Here is an 18962-nt window from a genome sequence, read left to right on the forward strand (position 1 = left end):
GCAGACCCTGACATGCAGGGGGCAGAGGTCAATTCCACTAGCCACTCCAGACTGGGGACTGCTTGTGGGGTGGGGGGACTGGAGCTGGGTATCCCTGTGGGGCAGGTGGTGAGCTGGGTGAAGGAGGGGTCCCCAGCCCTAACTTACTGAGCAGGAGAGGTAGCACAGGTGTGGAGGGAGCAGCATGACTCAGGGTTTGGGGGACAAATCACCCTCATGCTTGGCTGGGTCTCTAGGGTGCTATGGGGCAGATAAATGGGGTACAGAACACCCTATGTCTCAGTGCCAGGGAGACAGTGGCAGCCCCCTGGGCTGGATTTGGCAGCACAGGAAGAAAATGCAGGTGCCAGCAGGGATATGGGGAGGGGGGCAGTGAGCTGCTGTCTGCTGCAAGGTGAGGAAAAGTGGGTCAGTCACCCCCCACTGCCTGGCTGAACCTTGCTTGGCTGCTGCTTTGAGGAACATACCTCTTGGGGCTTAATCATCAACTCTTCCCCCTTCCTCCCCAGCCTGTGTCAGCAGCAGGGGGCCAGCTAGGTCTGTTCCCCACTGGTGATGCAGATCTGTCCCTGCCTTCAGCACTTGTTGGCTCTACTCAGCTCTGGAGAGTGACCGAGTCAGGCTAGTGCTAACCGTGTTGCAGCCACTTGCTCTGCAGAGCCCTGCTGAGCAATCCAGATGGGCAGACAGGGCTGCAAAGGCTCACCTGGCACAACAAAGTCAGGTCAGGGACTGGGAGCTAAGTCTAGCCCCCTCTCCTGCTGCAGTTGCTTCCTTGTATGTGCTGCCCACACCCTGGCTGGGGGAACGGTGAGGATTCCCCCTGCTTTCAGACACAGCCAATCTGCTTTGCAGGCTCAGCAGCAGCTGCCTGCCACAGGGATGCAGCAGGGAAAGTAGCCAGGTCCTAATGCATGCGTGTGCCACTTGCTGGGTACCTGCACTGGCAACAGGGTTGGTGTTGGAGGGCTCCAGAGCCCTGAGAGAGCCTGGGGGAGGGGGAGAAGATGAAGATGCTCTGTTTTGTCTGACAGGGTTTTTTTAAATACAATTTCATGAAAAATGAATCAGTCTGGTTGGGACTCAAAAACCAAAATCCCTTCCCCAATACCATGAGGCCAGTTTTTTAAGCAGTATTCAGTATTTCATTGTGGGTTGACAACAGCTGTAAGATTGGAATAATCATCCCTCCTGTCTCCCCCCCCCTCCACTTTGCCTTATCTAGTTAGGCTGGACTGTGAACTCTCTGAAGTAGGGGCAGTCTCCCACTAGGGGCATGTACAGCACCTAACACAACAGGGCCCTGACCTCAACTGGACTACAAACACTACTGAGGAATACTCCACATTTGGTCCTGTTTTCAAGCAACTTTTCCCTTCAGCCATTCTCTCTCCCTTTCACCAAACTGGATTAGCTGAATACAAGCTAAACTGAGTATAGAACCCCCAGTTTCTAGGCTTTTATAAGGAGTATTTTTCCCCCACACAGCCCAAAAAAGCAACAGAGTCTGAGCCTCATAAGAAAAGCCTCTTTGCCCCCTGCCTTTGTCACTTCCTTTCTGTCACTTGCTGCCCAACCCAGTGGGTCTGCCTATGACACCATGCAACATGCTGGGCAGTCAGAGACATAGGAAGAGCAAAGCTGACATGTTACAGCAGCGTTGTCAATGTACTGTGTTGAGGTTGGCTGGTGAGCAAATACAATCCAAAACCTAAGACACCCAAATCAGACACGCGATGCTTCTACCAGGTGTTACCAGTGCTCCACTACCACCATTGGCGCTGGGGGGGGGGGAGGAAGGGAAGGCACCCTCTTCCCTGCAGCTCACTATGTGCAAGAGTGCATTTAAATCCCTTCTTAAAAGAAAGACACTTCTTCCAGACAGCCTTTTGGCGAGAACCCACCCTGCATCAGCTAGAGACTTACACCAAAAAGTCTCTATGGTTTGAAGTTCAGCTGCTTAGCCTATGCTACTGCATTGGCTGGGCCTGACTTCAGCTAAAGGATGCTTGGGGGTCAAGGAGCCAGGCCCTGGCTCCACCACGGTACACCTGATGTCACCACTTACACTTGTGCAGAGCAGGTGTGAAATACTACCTGTGTTGGTGCTGGGGCAGTAGCAAGCAGTGGAGAAGTAGGTCCCTGCCATATCTGTTTCCCATCACACCAAGGATACACCAGGTGTCTGGCAAATGACAGGAGTGGAACAGAGCATTGTAAGAGTCCAGCTGTATTTGACTGGAAATTCAGAGGAGAGTAATTAGTACAGGATGGATTAGAAAAAGACAAACCCAAGAGCTTTGTGGAAGGGATGACTTACTGCTGGCATACCCCCTCCTGGCTGGGCACAGTCTACAGCATCTTCTCCTGTAGTAGCCCCTATTAACAGCCAGTCTGACCCTGGGGTGGTCTACTTCTCAGGATTCAGCCCCCCAGCTGAGTCACATGATGTCTCTCCCATAATAGGGAAACAAACAAGTGTCTAATCCCTCTTCCTGGTCTGCCACTCTTGAATCTGAGCCCAGTAGGTTGTACACCCTTTTCCTGGGCTTTGTACCACCTTACCAGGGGCTGTCAGGGGAATGCAAGCCCACCCTCCACACTAGGCTCCAGTCCAGGGACCCTAGTGCAGGCAGTGAAGAGTCATTCCACAGACTCCCTGCCACTAGCTCCCTGGATGTATTCCTACCAAGTCTTTGTCTTCATCCTCCAGGAGCCTGATCCCTCCCTATTACTACAAGAGCAGTTGCAGAGTTCCTCCCTGCACCCCCACCCCTTTATGTGCTACACTTCCTCTGTTTATAGCATCACAGTCCCTCCCCAGCTGGGTTTCATCATTAATTAGGCCTGGCCAACCCTCCAGGTGCAACCAGTTGGGTTGATTGTGTGGCCTCTTCAGTCCTCTCATCAGCGGTGTGGGGTAGGCACCATATCACAAGTTCACTGCTTATGTCCCAGGTAACTTGGAGCTCCTTAAATCAGGAGGACTCTCCAGACCTGTGAGGTATGGCCCTCTGAGCTTTAGTGATCCTGTCTGCACTGCCTGAGTGTAGGCAGGGAGCAGTCTAAATCCTAAAATGCAAGCACGGGGCTCAGTGTAAAACCTGGGCAGGATTTTCTGGGGACAGCTTCTCTTTTGATTGTTGCAGAGCCTTGCTGAGGAATCTGTAGGGAACATCCACAGGACATACAGCTCTGGCTCATCAGTGCATGGGTTAAAGAAAAGTGCTTTAGGCACTCTGACCCGCACTGCAAGAGTTAAACCAGCTACAGTCTCTTGCTGGGACACTGCAGGGGATGTGGCATTATGTCCCAGCAATGCAGGGTTAAAAGTGAGCCCCAAGTGCTCACCTGGCTCTGCCAGATCTTTATCTCCATCTGTGTCCAAGCCCACAGAGTGAATACGCACTGAACTCCACATGAATGACTAGAGCCTTTCCAGCTGACAACAGCATCTCTGCCCCTCCACCAATAGCAATGCACTGCCACCCAGCACTGGAGGCAATGACATCATTTCTGACCAATGGCAGCTCAGCAAAGGGATGCAGCTGCAGCCTTGGAGTGAGAATAACTAATATCTAGATAGATGGATGTGCAGACGCACACCCTGGCTGTGTCTACACTAGAGACTGAACCAGTAGCATAGTGTCCATCTAAGTACCAACACTGCAACATGTCCACCATAGCCATGCTGACTTGGCTTCAGCTTTGCCCCACATCCACACGACTATCTGCAGTTGCACGAACTGCTATTCCACAGTACAGCCCCCTAACATTACAGAGCCTCCCCCCATCCCACACTCATGTTTAATTGTTCCAGTGGAACACAGCTGCCATGAGAGGTCATGTAGCCATGAGCAATTCCAAAAGAGGGCTTTGAACATCAAGGCAGAGACCTTGAACTGGAGTCTGACCTCCATGGGGAGCCAGTCCAGGGAGTGGTGTACTTGAGTGAGGTGTTCAGTGACCTGTGTTGCTAAACAGATGGACTGGTGCGTTCTGTACCAGTGGGCACTCTTTCAGGATGTGTGGCTTCATTCCTAGATGGAATGGAGGAGTGAACTGTTGTTGGTTTTGGTATTAAAGGCCAGTATGATTGATTGTGCTCATTACACAGGCTTTCTCCCAGATTCTACTTTATTATACACAAACAAAAATTCAGGCCGGCTTCAATGGCAAACAAGAGTAACGTACTTACACAAACAGTGGTAACTATTTTACAGGTGCATCTTGCCCATCTAACTGGGGATTCTAGTCCTCTTAGGTGACTGTGGCAGAGGGGTGCAATGCCTGGAGTAAAGGCTATGAAGGAGCTGGAGAGTAGGAGGTGCTCCAAAGAGCACTATTAACCTGTATCTGGCAGGTGCAGGGCCCAGTTATTAGGTTCAATATGATGCCCACGTCCTTGAAAAGCTCTCATTAGAATTGCCTGGTCTCAGGTCTCCTTCCCCTCTCATTCCACTTCTGCCTGAACCTGTCCAGTCTCTTAAAGCGGGCGTCATTTTTACCTCCTTCCATCATTCACTCCAAGACCCTTCTCACGTCCCCCTATGTGTCCCAGGTATTGGTCTCTCTTGCTTTTCCTGGTCCTTGGGCTTCTTAGCTGTTCCACCATGGATCGTGTCCTCCGGCCCCACACCTGTAGCAGCTGCTACAAAGAAAAAGAAGTGATGGAGTTGACAGCATCCCTGTGCAGAGAGTCCCAGCAAGGGACCGTCAGGCAATTCTTGAGTTCAGGAGGAAATTAGGGTTACTCACATGGATCGTATCAAACAAACCAGTCCCTGGATGGAGAGGCTAAAAGAAGTTCTGCGGGGTTTGATGGAAACATGCATTACTCCTGCAACTGATTTGCATTTTCAGACACAACTGCTGAGTATCTGGGGGCAAGGGGGAAAATCAGGGCTAAGATTAATTCTCTCTGCTAGACTGATAAAAAGATAGCTTGTGCCTGACAGCAGGATGACATGATATAAGCTAACTCTCATGGCCTGAACTAGTTGTACATAGAAAATATGCCCAGGACTGTTTTTCATGCATAAGATAGAAAGAATGAAATGGGACTGCGAGTGGGTAAGAGAAACATGTCTCTTATTGCCATGTCTGGCCCAGGGCGGAACGAGAAAATGGAGTATAAGTGTCTTGGCTACAGGTCCCCCATGTAATTCCTTTCAATAAAATTCTCTGATTCTCAGCCTCTCTCTGCCCCTTCTAGTCCAGCCGAATGGCATGGCTCAGCCAGTCGCCGAACTGGGCATTCTCACCCCGGCTGGAAGCTGGCCTACTACTGTGGGGGATGCCAACCCTGGGGAACTAACCCGCTCATCTGGCTGACGGCATTTGGCACCAGGCGCTATATTGTGCAGGGACGGGGGTGGATAGCTGAGGGGGAGGGAAGCTGGGAGAGGAGGACTCCCCTGCCTTCTTGCAAGCAGTAATGGCAGCATTCCCAGGAACCTAGAAGACTGTCTCAGCCCCCATATAGCTTGGGCAGAAGGTTCTGTTCCTCCTGCTGAGCCAGCATGGCTGCTGTGTTGGACTCCCCGAGCAGATCCTGGTAATGTCTGCAGCAGCTCCTACTATTGTCTAGTTCTGGCGTGACTGTTTCACCTCCTCCTTCCTCCCCACTGTGCTGTGGACTGCCTCCATGCTCTCTAGTAGCATACTAGGGTGCATGGAAAGGCAAGTGCCAAGCACTTGGTCCAGCTACTTATGGAACAGGCACATTCTTTACCCTGCACCAGATGTACTGTTATTGTCTTTGTGCTGGACCGTAAGTCTCTTGATCTCTTGGCATTGCTAACTGCTCTGGGTGCTGCCCTTCTCAGCTAGTCAACCACAATGCCCGGTTACACACCAGAGTGTTCCTGTGACAGCATTCAGCTGGCCTTGGATCTCCTCATCTTGCCAGCGCCTGCTTGTCGGCTCCTGGCCAGCTGGCAGCATGCTCATGGGAAGGCCTCCTCTGAGGCATGCTAGTGACTGAGGTGGAATCAAGCTGATTGCTGGGATAATGGTGTATAACTCCATGGTGTGGACAGGGCTGGTTGTGCACATGGCTTCTGGCACACATGACCCTGTGCAGAAGGCAGACCAGACAGGCAATTTAAGCAGTGACAGGTGCACTGTGGGAGAAGGAGGGCCGCATACACCTATGATGCTCTCACACCAGCAATCCCCATCCTTGCTGGCACTGCACACGGAAGGACCATGCGGCCTGATTCCAAGCATGTCTAGTGCAAATGGTGCACTGCTAGCACATCTGCACAGTGCGTCACAGGCGTGCAAAGGGGACCAAGTGGTGGCTCATGCAGCACACTAGTGTAGACAAGGCCATCCAGGGACAGCACAGGGCTGGAAAGCATGGCAGAGCCCCTGCAATGGTGAGATCTCTCCATCCAATCAGCGGGGCAGCTCAGGGTGCTCTCTGCTCACAAACATCCCCACCCCAATGCAAGAGTCTCCTGCTCATTCAACACTTTCCCTTCTTTTCTGCTAGTTTATCACCTGGCCAACAGCACTAATGCTGTCCTGGCTCCTGGCCAAATCCAATCTCAGGGACAGTGGGTGCTGCTTGGCTGGGCTTGTTTGGTTTGTTCTCCTGCTTATTTGCATATGTGGATGGTGAGGATTTGGGGAAAGCCCACATGTACGGTATTGGCTGGAACAGTCACTAATCTGGGGGGGGCGGGGGAAAACAAATCCAAGACTAGTCTATTTATTGCGGGCATAACATTGGAGGTCCTCAGGCTGACTAATGCCAGTTTCTTATAAAACAGACTGAAACAGACCAAACATACTTCTCTCAATTATTCCTTGCTTTTACATATTTCTGGATGATTGCTACTGAACATTGATATTGTGGTAGCATCTTGCTGCCACCCAAGTTGGTGCCCCATCACACCAGGTGCTGCATCCCTGTGGTTTGCCATGTGTAAGGGTACCTCGGGGATAAGGTGGGTGGGGTGCATGGGGGGGTTGAGGGGGAGATGGCTATCGCCTGCAGGGGGAACTGATGCACTGAGGGGTGAGATAGCGTGCTCCCACTGTAGATGGGGTGAGCTGACCCCACAAGCCTAACGTACTGTGGTGTGGGTCCTGCTGTATTTCCAGGAAGGAGGGTAGGGGGGAAGTTTTCATTGTGTGGATGTTGTGATGGGATCTTGGGGGGGCTCTGCTGCACGTGCCCATGCAGTTCATTGACTGTCTGTCTATTTAGGTTAGTGGCAAAGGTTAAAGAGCCTCCCAGAGTCTCTCTGGCGAGAATGAGGTGTGTGCCTGAGGGGGTTGGAGAGAGATCTCTGGAGCAAGCTAATGGGAGAGGGAAGGGCCATTCTCCTAGCTAAATGATGCAATGACTAATTCTAGGCAGCAAACAGCTTTGAAAAAGCTCTTGCTGGCACTTTCTGACCTTCAACAGCTCTTCCTCTTGTTCCTCTGTGCATGCTGAGCTGGGGTCACTCCCATACCCCCCCCCCCATTGCTCTGGATTGCCCCCATTTCTCAATACATCTCCCTGTTATTTTCCAAGGTACCCCTGGGAAGGGGAGGAAACTAAAGCAGGAATGAAACAGCCTGGAGAGCTGTTTTTCCCCCACTTCAGGCAGCTCTGAGAGCGGCTGCATCAGCAGAGAACAGAGGGGATGGAAAGGGCATAATCACCAATTCCACACACCCCTGCCCCCCCCCCGAGCCCTCCCACTCTCAGGCACTAGTGACTTCAATAGGATCCCCCCCAAACCCCCACCGCTCCATCCCCTCTGTGTGGATCATGTACTGCCAGGTGGGCCCTGCAGGCTGCACCTGAGTGCACATCCTTCCGCTCTGCATCCCCTTCTGCCCTAGAAGCTAGTTTGGGAGGTGTTTTATTGGGAGCCTTTGCTGCAGGGGAGGGAGCCACCATGAACAAGCTGCTGCTGCCACTCACATGGAGAGATGCGGGCGGCTCCGTGTCAGAGGATGGGGTTGTCATGGCAACAGTATCTGCTCAGGCCTAGGCCCCCTGGGAGGGAGCTGGACTTTGGCTGCATCCCCTGGCTACCGTTCATTGCTAATAAAGTTCAGCTGTGTTGAATGGCTTTGCCTGTGTGTTTAAGGACTTGAAGGCAGGAAAGCCCCGGCTATGGGGAGCCTGCAGGATACCTGCCACTCCCCCTCAAGTCAGTGGGAGTTCTGAGTGCTCTGAACCTCACAGGATTGGGCCCCAGTGCTGTCAGAGGAATTACATCCAATGTTCCAGCCCAGTGGTAGAGACATTTCTGAGCACAGGCAGACACATGTGGTGCCATGTCTCGAGGGCTCCGGCATTGTGCAGGGCTCACCGCAAGCACTCTGCTGCAGGTTCCCAGGAGCCAACAGCAGGTGGGAGAAGAAAGGGTCTGGTGTGTGGGATCTGGTTGGAGCCTGTGCCAGTGCAAAGGATTGTGGGATACTCTGGGGAATGTCAGTACAGTACAGGACAGCTTCACAGAGCATACAGCATAGGGCTGAAGTTGAAACTGCTGTGAGCAGTCCAGATCCCCTGAAATCAATGGAGTTTCACCTGCTGGTGACAGGTCTGCAGTTGGCCCCTTCTGGTCTGAGGCTGTATCTAGGATCCCCAAAATACTCGGTAACTGTTGTTTGAGTCTGGAGAGTTCAAATAAAATGTCAGAGACAGAGGAAAGGGAGAAGAGACTTTAAATCAGGAGGAAGGCTGCATGGAGCAAGAGAGAAGGCAGCTGTTTCAGAAGGCCGTGGCTGCAGAGCAGAAGGCGCTTGCACCACAAGCAACTAGTGCATGCAGAGGCGGGCTTGGGGACAGAAAGAAGGCAAGTTCCTGTTGAGCATGGAGTGGAAAGGTCTGTGGATTAGCTACGGCAAGCCCAGGGAGGAGTTCAAAACAAGAAGGGCAGTTTTCCAGTTCCAGGACAAATGAACATGGTGCCAGCAGAGCAGAGGCTAGGAAGGTGTAATCATGCGTCTGTGTACTCGAGGTAGCTGGGGAAGCCCTAGAGAATGGGGCTGTAAGAGGAGATGAAAGCTTGGCTCGGGACTTCAGCAGAGGTGACATACTGTACACAGAGGGAATGCCTGGGAGGTGATGACAGGCAGATTTGCAGATGGAAAGCTTGTGGTTTAGGATGATGCCTACGTGGAAGGTACATGGGAGCTCTGATTGCCCAAGAGAGAACAGTCTGCCTGAGACAATTAGCTGAAGGAAGCTGGGAGGAAACCACAAGTTTACTTGGTCAAGATGGATGGGGAGGAATCATTAAAGGTGTCAAGAGATGGAGCATTGAGTATTGTCAGGGTAGAGATGTTTCAGGTTAAAAAGACAGAAAAAGGATTGAGGTGGTAGAGAGCAGGAGGAGGAAATGAAAAGACGGTTACTCACCTTTGTAACTGTTGTTCTTCGAGATGTGTTGCTCACATCCATTCCAGTTAGGTGTGCGCGCCGCGCGTGCACGTTCGTCGGAAACTTTTTACCCTAGCAACTCCAGTGGGCCGGCAGGTCGCCCCCTGGAGTGGCGCCGCCATGGCGCCCAATATATATCCCTGCCGGCCCGCCCGCTCCTCAGTTCCTTCTTGCCGGCTACTCCGACAGTGGGGAAGGAGGGCGGGTGTGGAATGGATGTGAGCAACACATCTCGAAGAACAACAGTTACAAAGGTGAGTAACCGTCTTTTCTTCTTCGAGTGATTGCTCACATCCATTCCAGTTAGGTGACTCCCAAGCCATACCTAGGCGGTGGGGTCGGAGTGAGAAGTCGCGGCATGGAGCACTGCAGTTCCGAAGGCCGCATCCTCTCTCGACTGCTGTACCAGGGCGTAGTGGGAAGCAAAGGTGTGGACCGATGACCAGGTCGCTGCCCGACAGATTTCCTGGATGGGCACACGGGCCAGGAAAGCCAGCGACGACGCCTGCGCCCTGGTAGAATGCGCAGTCACACGGCCCGTAGGGACATGGGCCAAGTCATAACAGGTCCTGATACAGGACGTAACCCACGAGGATAACCTCTGGGAGGAGATAGGAAGCCCTTTCATACGGTCCGCTACCGCCACGAAAAGCTGGGGGGATTTGCGGAAGGGTTTGGTCCTCTCTATGTAGAACGCGAGAGCTCTACGGACATCCAGCGAGTGGAGCTGCTGCTCCCTGCCTGAGGAGTGAGGTTTTGGGAAAAAAACCGGGAGGAAAATCTCTTGGTTGACGTGGAAGGCTGAGACCACCTTGGGTAGAAAGGCAGGGTGTGGTCTAAGCTGCACCTTGTCTTTGTGGAAGACCGTGTATGGGGGGTCCACCACAAGGGCTCGGAGTTCCGACACCCGTCTAGCTGAGGTGATAGCTACTAGAAAGGCAGCCTTCCAAGAGAGGTAAAACAGGGAGCAAGTAGCTAACGGCTCAAAGGGGGGCCCCATGAGCCGGGACAACACCAGGTTAAGATCCCAGGTTGGAGCAGGGGGACGGACGTTAGGGAATAACCGTTCCAGCCCCTTAAGGAATCTCGACACCGTCGGGTGAGAAAAAACGGAGCGACCGTCCGCACCCGGGTGAAAGGTGGAGATAGCTGCCAGATGGACTCGCAACGACGATAAGGCCAGACCATGTTCTTTGAGGGACCAAACATAATCTAAGATTTCGGATACCGAAACTTCCATAGGGCGGAGATTTCTCTCTACGCACCAACAGGAGAAGCGTTTCCATTTTGCCGAATATGTGGCTCTTGTGGATGGTTTCCTGCTGCTCAAGAGCACCTCTCTCACAGGCGTGGAGCAGCGCAGCTCGGAACCAGTTAGCCACGCAGGAGCCACGCCGCTAGGTGCAGCGACTGCAGGTCTGGGTGACAGAGGGACCCGTGGTCCTGGGTAATCAGGTCCGGATGAAGGGGCAGGGGAACTGGGTCGGCTACGGCCAAGTCTAGCAGCATGGTGTACCAGTGCTGTCTGGGCCATGCCGGGGCCACCATGATCACACGAGCCCTGTCTCTGCGCACCTTCAGGAGGACCTTGTGAACCAGAGGGAACGGAGGAAACGCATAGTACAGGTGGGTCGACCACTGGATGAGGAAGGCATCCGCTATCGACCCCGGCTCCCTGCCCTGAAAGGAGCAGAACGCTTGGCACTTCCTGTTCCCCTTGGACGCAAAGAGGTCCACCCGGGGATAACCCCACCTCCGGAAAATGGAGAGAGCGACGTCCGGTCGAAGGGACCACTCGTGTGACAGGAAGGATCTGCTCAATCGATCCGCCAGCGTGTTCCGTACTCCGGGAAGGAAGGAAGCCCTGAGGTGAATGGAGTGGGCTACGCAAAAGTCCCAGAGTCGTATCGCCTCGAGGCACAGGGAGGAGGACCTGGTGCCGCCCTGCTTGTTGATATAATACATGGTCGTCGTGTTGTCCGTGAACACGGCTACACAACGACCCTGAAGCTGATGACAAAACGTTTGGCAAGCAAGGCGGACCGCTCTCAACTCCCTCATGTTGATATGTAGCCCCACCTCCTCCTGGGACCATAGGCCCTGCGTCCGCAGGGTCCCTAGGTGGGCCCCCCAGCCTAGATCTGAGGCATCCGTTGTCAGGGATACCGAGGGCTGAGACGGGTGAAAGGGAAGACCCGCACACAATACGGACTGGTCCACCCACCAGCCGAGGGAATCTAAGACCTTCTGGGGGACTGTGATTAACATGTCTAGCGGTTGCCTTGGTCTGTAATGACTGATAAGCCACAGCTGGAGAGGCCTCATGCGGAGCCGAGCGTAGTCGGTCACAAAAGTGCACGCCGCCATGTGGCCTAACAGGGTTAGACATGTCCTCACTGACGTCAACGGGGCTGACCGCAAGCGTTGAACGATCGCCGCCATGGTCTGGAACCGCTGCCGAGGCAGCGAGGCCCTGCCCACAGTGGCGTCCAGGACGGCCCCGATAAATTCCACCTTCTGAGTGGGCCTCAGGGTGGACTTGTCTGTGTTTATCAAGAGGCCCAGACTCGCAAACATGCCGGTGATCACGCGGACATGGCTGTACACCTGCTGTTCCGACGTGCCCCGAATCAACCAATCGTCCAGATAAGGGAACACGTGGACACGGTTGCGCCGAAGATGCGCCACGACAACTGCCATGCATTTTGTAAACGCCCTCGGGGCCGTGGACAGGCCAAACGGGAGGACCGCAAATTGATAATGACGAGCCCCCACAACGAAGCGGAGGAAGCGTCTGTGGCGTGGCCAAATGGCAACGTGGAAATACGCGTCCTGCATGTCGAGGGCGGCGTACCAGTCTCCCGGATCCAGGGATGGAATAATGGTCCCCAGGGATACCATGCGGAACTTCAACTTCACGAGGTATTTGTTGAGTTCTCGCAGGTCGAGGATAGGCCTGAGGCCCCCCTTGGCCTTGGGGATCAGAAAATAGCGGGAATAAAACCCCTTGCCTTTCTCGTTTTCGGGAACCGCCTCTATAGCTCCTTTGCTGAGGAGCGTCTGCACCTCCTGCCGAAGGAATTGCTCGTGAGAGGGGTCCCTGAAGAGGGACGAGGAAGGAGGGCGGGAAGGAGGGAACGAAACAAACTGCAGGCGGTACCCCGTCTGCACCACGCTCAAGACCCAGCGGTCCGATGTTATTTGGGACCACGCCGGGAGGAAAAACGAAAGGCGGTTGGAAAACGGAGGGGAAGGATCCGTAGGGGAAACTGTTACTGCGCCCTCGAGCGCACCTTCAAAATGAAGGCTTAGGACCAGGCGGGGGTTTTGAGGAGCCTTGGTTCTGCCCCCCTTGGTTCCCCGACTGCCTGCGCCTCCCGTTCCTGCCGCGGCGCCTGTAAGGGTCCTGCCGCTGGCGGAACTGGGAAAACGGCCGACGGTGCTGCTGTTGTTGCGGCCTAAAGGGTCTACGCTGTGTCACGGGGGTGTGCATCCCGAGGGACCGCGCAATGACCCGGTTGTCCTTTAAACTCTTAAGTCTGGGGTCTGTCTTATCGGAAAACAGGCCCTGGCCTTCGAAAGGAAGGTCCTGTATCGTGTGCTGGAGCTCTGGCGGAAGGCCGGAAACCTGCAGCCAGGAGATGCGACGCATCGTAACTCCTGACGCGAGGGTACGGGCAGCCGAGTCCGCAGCGTCCAAGGAGGCTTGCAAGGCCGTGCGCGCGACCTTCTTGCCTTCGTCCAAGATGGCCGTGAACTCTTGGCGAGCATCCTGTGGCAGCAGCTCCTTAAATTTGTCCACTGCCACCCAGGAGTTAAAGGCGTATCTGCTCAGCAGGGCCTGTTGGTTAGAGACCCTGAGCTGCAGCGCCCCAGCCGAATACACCTTACGGCCAAGTAGGTCCATCCGCCTGGCTTCTCTGGATTTGGGGGCCGGAGCCTCCTGGCCGTGACGCTCCCTATCGTTCACCGATTGCACTACCAGTGAACCGGGAGTCGGGTGAACATGTAAATATTCGTACCCCTTAGAAGGGGCCATGTACTTCCTCTCGACTCCTTTCGCTGTCGGAGGGATGGAGGCCGGGGACTGCCAGATAGTATTGGCATTGGCCTGAATGGTCCGTATAAACGGCAGGGCGACCCTGGTGGGAGCATCGGAAGAGAGGATGGCCGCACACTGCTTGAAGCCTGGCGAAACAGGCATGAGCCTGGCGCCCGGTGCCGGGAAGGGCTAAGCCCCCGGCAAGAAACTACTTAACAGCTATTTACTAAACTATCTACTTAACAATACTAATTAACAACTATATAGAACTAGAGATAAGCGATAAACAAGCGATAGAAACTAGGAGAGCTAGGGACGTGGAGGACAGCTATGCCGCGCTCCACAGTTCCAACGACCGACACGGCGGTAAGAAGGAACTGAGGAGCGGGCGGGCCGGCAGGGATATATATTGGGCGCCATGGCGGCGCCACTCCAGGGGGCGACCTGCCGGCCCACTGGAGTTGCTAGGGTAAAAAGTTTCCGACGAACGTGCACGCGCGGCGCGCACACCTAACTGGAATGGATGTGAGCAATCACTCGAAGAAGAACCTTCTGGGACTCCGTAAAGAAGGCATCTCCACCAGTGAAAGAGTTTGATAGATAGGACCAGATCCATGACCAGAGAGCACTCGATATGCTACACAGCTATGGAAGGGACCCAGGAGGAGGAGTCCTCCATGGTGTCAAAGGCTTCCCTATGGTCCAGGATAGAGAGGCAGGAGAAAGCTTCATCAGCAGAAGAGAAGCCATACTCACTGTAATGTGGCTTCCAGGCTCTGGCCAGAGTGAGAAAAGCCCACCAGAAAGGTGCTTGGAGAGCTGAGACGGAGTGACGCGCTCTACTAAGAAAGGAGAGGGTGGATGGTGACAGATGTAAAAAGAACTAGGGCAGGAACGGATAAAGGAGCTAACCTACAGAGAAGGTCTGGAGAGCACGTAGACCTGTGGCAACAGAAGGAGTGGAAGGAGAGCAGACAGGAAGGTGGTGGGCATGTGGGCAACGTTCTAACGAACCAAGGCCAGCTGTCATGCAAGTGCAGGTGTGAAGCATTTGCCTGTGGATGTGTGTGTGTGACCCTTTAATTTCCTGCCAGCTGGACCATGGCTAGTGGTTCACCTCTAACTTCAGCCACCAAAGGCCTCAGTGAATTCTGCCGGTGCTGGGGCAGGGCAGCCTTTATACGATGTATCCAGATCAGAGACATGGAGGGAATAGAACCACATTTTCAAATCCCCACTGGTTTCAATGGGAGTTCTATCAGAGTAGGAATGTGAGACCCTAGCCATAAATGGATGTGGCAATCAGAGTTATTCGGTGTGTTTAGCATTTAGCATCTCATAATCAAAAGGCATGACAAGAGGCTTCAAACCTCTAACTGATGGAGTGAGCCAGACTTTGCTGTCAGTTACAGCCTGGATTGCAGTGGACTTGCATCATTGTACCTGGGAATACGGGCCAGTAGGTATAATAGGAGGAGGAAAAGGTGGAAATTAAACAAAGGAAACTTTGTAATAGTGAGATGCTTCAGACTCTTATATGAAGTGGTGGGAACCCCATCTGAGTAATTTCTAACTGGACAAAATGGGTATTGTATCCGCATTACAGATGAGGAAACTGAGGTGGCATGATTTGCCTGAGGTGGTAAATGAGAATGGAACCCAGGAGTCTTAACTCCCATGCCCTGCTGCACTAGATAGCACTGCCTTCCAAAAAAGGGTGCTGAGTATGTGTTACTGCCAAAGCCTTTGGAACTAATATTTCAGTGCTGGCCCAGAATGTGCGACTAACCCTGAACTGCAGGGCTGTGGGTCATGCCTGTATTAAGTGGTGCTCTAGGTTCTGTCTATACAAGAGAAGCCTGAATGAGTGTGTGTTGTGCAAAATAATGCAATGGGACGCCCAGTGGCGCACTCAGCTGCACAGGTGTAAGTCCAGAGCAACTCCTTTGAGATGCTGTGCTGGTATATTGGAGAGCCCAGCCTCTCCCTCGCAGAAAGAGGGATGGATCCACAGTCTGGGCTTGTGTACGTGAGTGCATGTCTGGCTGTGATTACGGAGCTCCACCGGCCATTTGTGACTGGGCATCCCCTGCCACCCTCTGGGAATCCTGTCATCGCTCCCTGACAAGGAGTCTGAGCACGGTGGTCCTGGGCCTGAGTCCCAGCTTCAGCTGATCTGAGACATTACGTCATTCCCTTGTGTCTCTCTAGGGGGCGGGGGGAGGGGAGGATTGGATGTTTTAGGCTCAGGTGCATGAGTGTTAGTGAAAAGCTCATTTTTATGCAAAAGATTCCCTTTAAATCTGTCATTATTATTCATGATACTAGCAGACTAACAGAGTGGAGTTAACCCTTTGGTGGATGGGTCCCTTGTGTTACTCCTACGTGATCCATCCTTAACCACAGGGTGAGCTTTCCCCAACACTGTACTGATTACAAATCAGATGAAGGGGCTTTTTTTTTTTTTAATTTAGTTGCCCTGGCCCAGACTCAACCCCTCCCCCCTTTCAAATCCTGACCACAATGCCACTCACTTCTCTGGCCTCCTGCTGGGAGGTGTCATCCAAATATGCTGATTGTTCCAACCTCACAGTTGTGTGCAAGTGGGAGGGGGGCCGCGGAGGGCACAGCTGAAATGCTGAATAGCTTTGCAAGGGAAAAAGCATCTATTTACATCCAGAGAAAGGATAGTATTAGAGCCTATGCATGAGCCTGCAGAAACAACATTGAACTACACGTAGTGTGGGAGTAGGGGGATGGCTGGGGGGATGGGGGACTCGACCCAGTAACAGGCAGTGCTTTTATAATGGAAAGCAGGTAACCTAGCATCTTGGTGGCAGTCAAACTACTTTCCAATATAAGTTACAAGGTAAGCTGCTCCAACCAGGGAAGAAGGATGGTCTGCTAAAGACCTGCCTTGAAGTCCTGGTTCAGACACAGATCCTTGAAGTGACTTGGCCCAGGCCACACATCTGTGAGGCCCTGCATTTTTGGTATTTATCCATTTTTCTCTGAAAAATTCCCAGGTTTTGGTGGTGGAGGGAGGCAGGAAAATCAGTATTGAAGATTTACCAAATTTTCACCTGAATTTTGGGTGAGCCAGGACTCAGCTTTCCCCTTGCAGCGTCCCCACAGCTGCTATGAAGTAGGGGAGCTAGATGGGCAAGGAGCCAGCTCCCAGCAGCCCAGACCTCCTGACTGCTGCAGCAACAGACCCACAGGGAGCACTCTCCTGCTACCTCATGAGCACAAGGCATGCTCCCCACCCACTGCCCCCCCATTAGAACTTGGCTCCCCACCTCTTTTTTAAAAAATAAACAAACAATTTTCACCCATATTTAAAGTTTTGGAATAAACACAGAGAAATTTCCAGGAAATATTTCACAAAATCAAAACAAGACAACAAGGGCCTTACACAGCTGTACTGTGCCTTGGTTCCTCATCTCTACATGGGGATAATACCTCTGTGACAAGGCAACCCCTCCCCAGGGCACCCTCCAAAGTCAGGCCATGGCACAACAGGTGCATCTGCCTCAGTATCCCCATGCTCCAGCCATAAAAAGGAACACGGTCTCCTACTGTTCAATACAAAGTCCCATCTTTGGGCATAATTGATGTCGAGGTACAATAGTCCATAGAACCACCATGGTAAAACTGTTCTCCCCCTTCCCACAGTAAAGCATACAAAGGTAGTGAGATTTTTCCATTCTCCCCCTAGGGATCTCACTTCCACGTCACCACCAGCACTTGGTTCCCTCTCAGTCCCTTTCTGCCCTTGTTCCAGGGCCCACTCCCTAGAATATCCACATGAAAATCACCAGTCTCGTAACTTAGACCCAAGCACCACCAGTGATTCAGCCCTTTTCAGCTTTCCCTCATGGGCTCTCCAGCTCAGGAAGGTCAGCAGGGTAGCCCCTTTCCTGACATGCTCAGGTAGTTCTCACCTCCCCTTTCCTTGCTCTTTCACTCTGTGCTCACAAGCAGCTGAGGGACTCTCCAGGTCTCTCTCCTTCCCTCTAGGTCCCAGCCAGGCATCCTTTTAAGCCCAGCTGGGGGTTGGCTTATCAGTCACAGGTGAGCTGGCCTCTTCCTTCTTAAAGAGCCAGTGTCACCCTGCGACAGCCTCTTTATTTCACAGGGAAAACATCCATTCATGTGTGAAGAGCTTAGATACTATGGTGAAGAGGGCCAGATAGATAACATTGAATGCTTCTGCAACAGCAATACAGATAGACAGAACACTGTAAAGAATGGAAAATGAATTCTGCTACAGAAATATCTCAAGGCACAGTAGCCCGGTGTGGCCACATTAACTGTAAGACATATTGCAAGGAGATGTCACCCCGTTAGAAACAGAGGGGTTGTTATCCCACGGATGGAAAAAAAAAAACAAAGCCATCCCTCTTGCATCTCGACAAGTGTCTTATGTAGTTGTTTCCATATTGTCCATGGCAGCATGTGAATGCAAGGGATGTGTGAATAGTACATGTGTGCATCTTCCATGTGCACAGCCCAGAAAAATTAGCGGCAAACAAGCCAGAAGAGTAAAGGTTTGATCCAGTCCAAAACCTGGTGGATCAAATTCCCAGCCCCACTTAGAAATTAAGACTCATTCACCCGATAAGCCATGACTGAGCTGGCAAATATTGTAGTAGTGAGCATGGTAGCCCAGTTCGGTATAGGGTTTAGAATTGCATTGCAACGGGGTCCTGCAGTGCCAGCTGAGATGATGCACTAGAAACAGAGGAAGTGCACTGTGAACGCAGCCTGATCCAACCGGCATTGAGGACTGTGCTGTAGTCACCTGCAGCTTGCTGCAGACAGGATCGCTGGCTCTGACCTTTCTTCCTCCAGCAGTTCTGCCTTCTGTTGCACTGGCGTCATTGGCTCCTGGCCTGCTGGGACTCTGACAGACAGAAATAGCCCAGTGATGTCATACAGTTTGGTGGCAGAGTAGGGAGGGCAGAGAAGAGGCTGTGTCCAGTGGGAGTTGTAGATGCTTTGATTCAGAGAAGTATATGCTGCCTGAGTGGAGGAACAGGGGCATCAATACATCTCTCCTCTCCTGAGCGCGTGTGTGAACAAACACACAATCAATCCAGGAAGAAAAGCAGTGAAGCAGCACAGCTGGCCCCAGGGGATATGCACAGTGAAGGGCTCCTCACAAGAGCCTTCTCTTGTAACCAGCTGTCATCTTGGGTTCCACTACAGACAGCACATCCATGCACCTCCCTGTGCACCCAGTGACAGGATCATTTTGCAGTTCATGTTAGCTGACAGTTCTCTTTACTCATCATCCCCTTTCCCCCATCACAAGCCCCGATCTCTGTCGGTGACAGGCCATCCAAACCATCCTTATATTGCTGCCATCCATAACTCTGTGTTGGTTGATCTCTGCTGTGCGGTGGCAGCTCTATATTGGAGGGAATCCTTCTACAGCTGGTGGGGCTCCTATCTCCTAGGGGTGTCTGGTGTGTCTAGGATGGGTCCTCTCCTTTGGCCAAGGGTAACTCCTTGGGCGTT

General features: G+C 52.7%; 1 protein-coding gene and 1 long non-coding RNA gene across 5 annotated transcripts in view; one reads left to right on the top strand and one right to left on the bottom strand.

The window, feature by feature from the left end:
• Window positions 1-18962, top strand: part of SH2D3C (SH2 domain containing 3C) — a 56501-nt gene that overhangs the window by 25425 nt on the left and 12114 nt on the right. The window lies entirely within an intron of this gene.
• Window positions 3116-18962, bottom strand: part of LOC115635963 — a 31545-nt gene continuing 15698 nt past the window's right edge. The window contains exons 3-4 of one of the 2 annotated variants that reach the window (XR_003996754.1): window positions 4759-4880; window positions 3116-4651 (exon numbers count right to left, since the gene is read on the bottom strand). This is a non-coding gene — a long non-coding RNA (uncharacterized LOC115635963). The remainder of the gene's footprint in view (window positions 4652-4758; window positions 4881-18962) is intronic. The other variant, XR_003996753.1, reaches the window with a different exon arrangement.

This window comes from Gopherus evgoodei, chromosome 16 (assembly GCF_007399415.2).
Source record: "Gopherus evgoodei ecotype Sinaloan lineage chromosome 16, rGopEvg1_v1.p, whole genome shotgun sequence".
NCBI lineage: Eukaryota > Metazoa > Chordata > Testudines > Testudinidae > Gopherus > Gopherus evgoodei.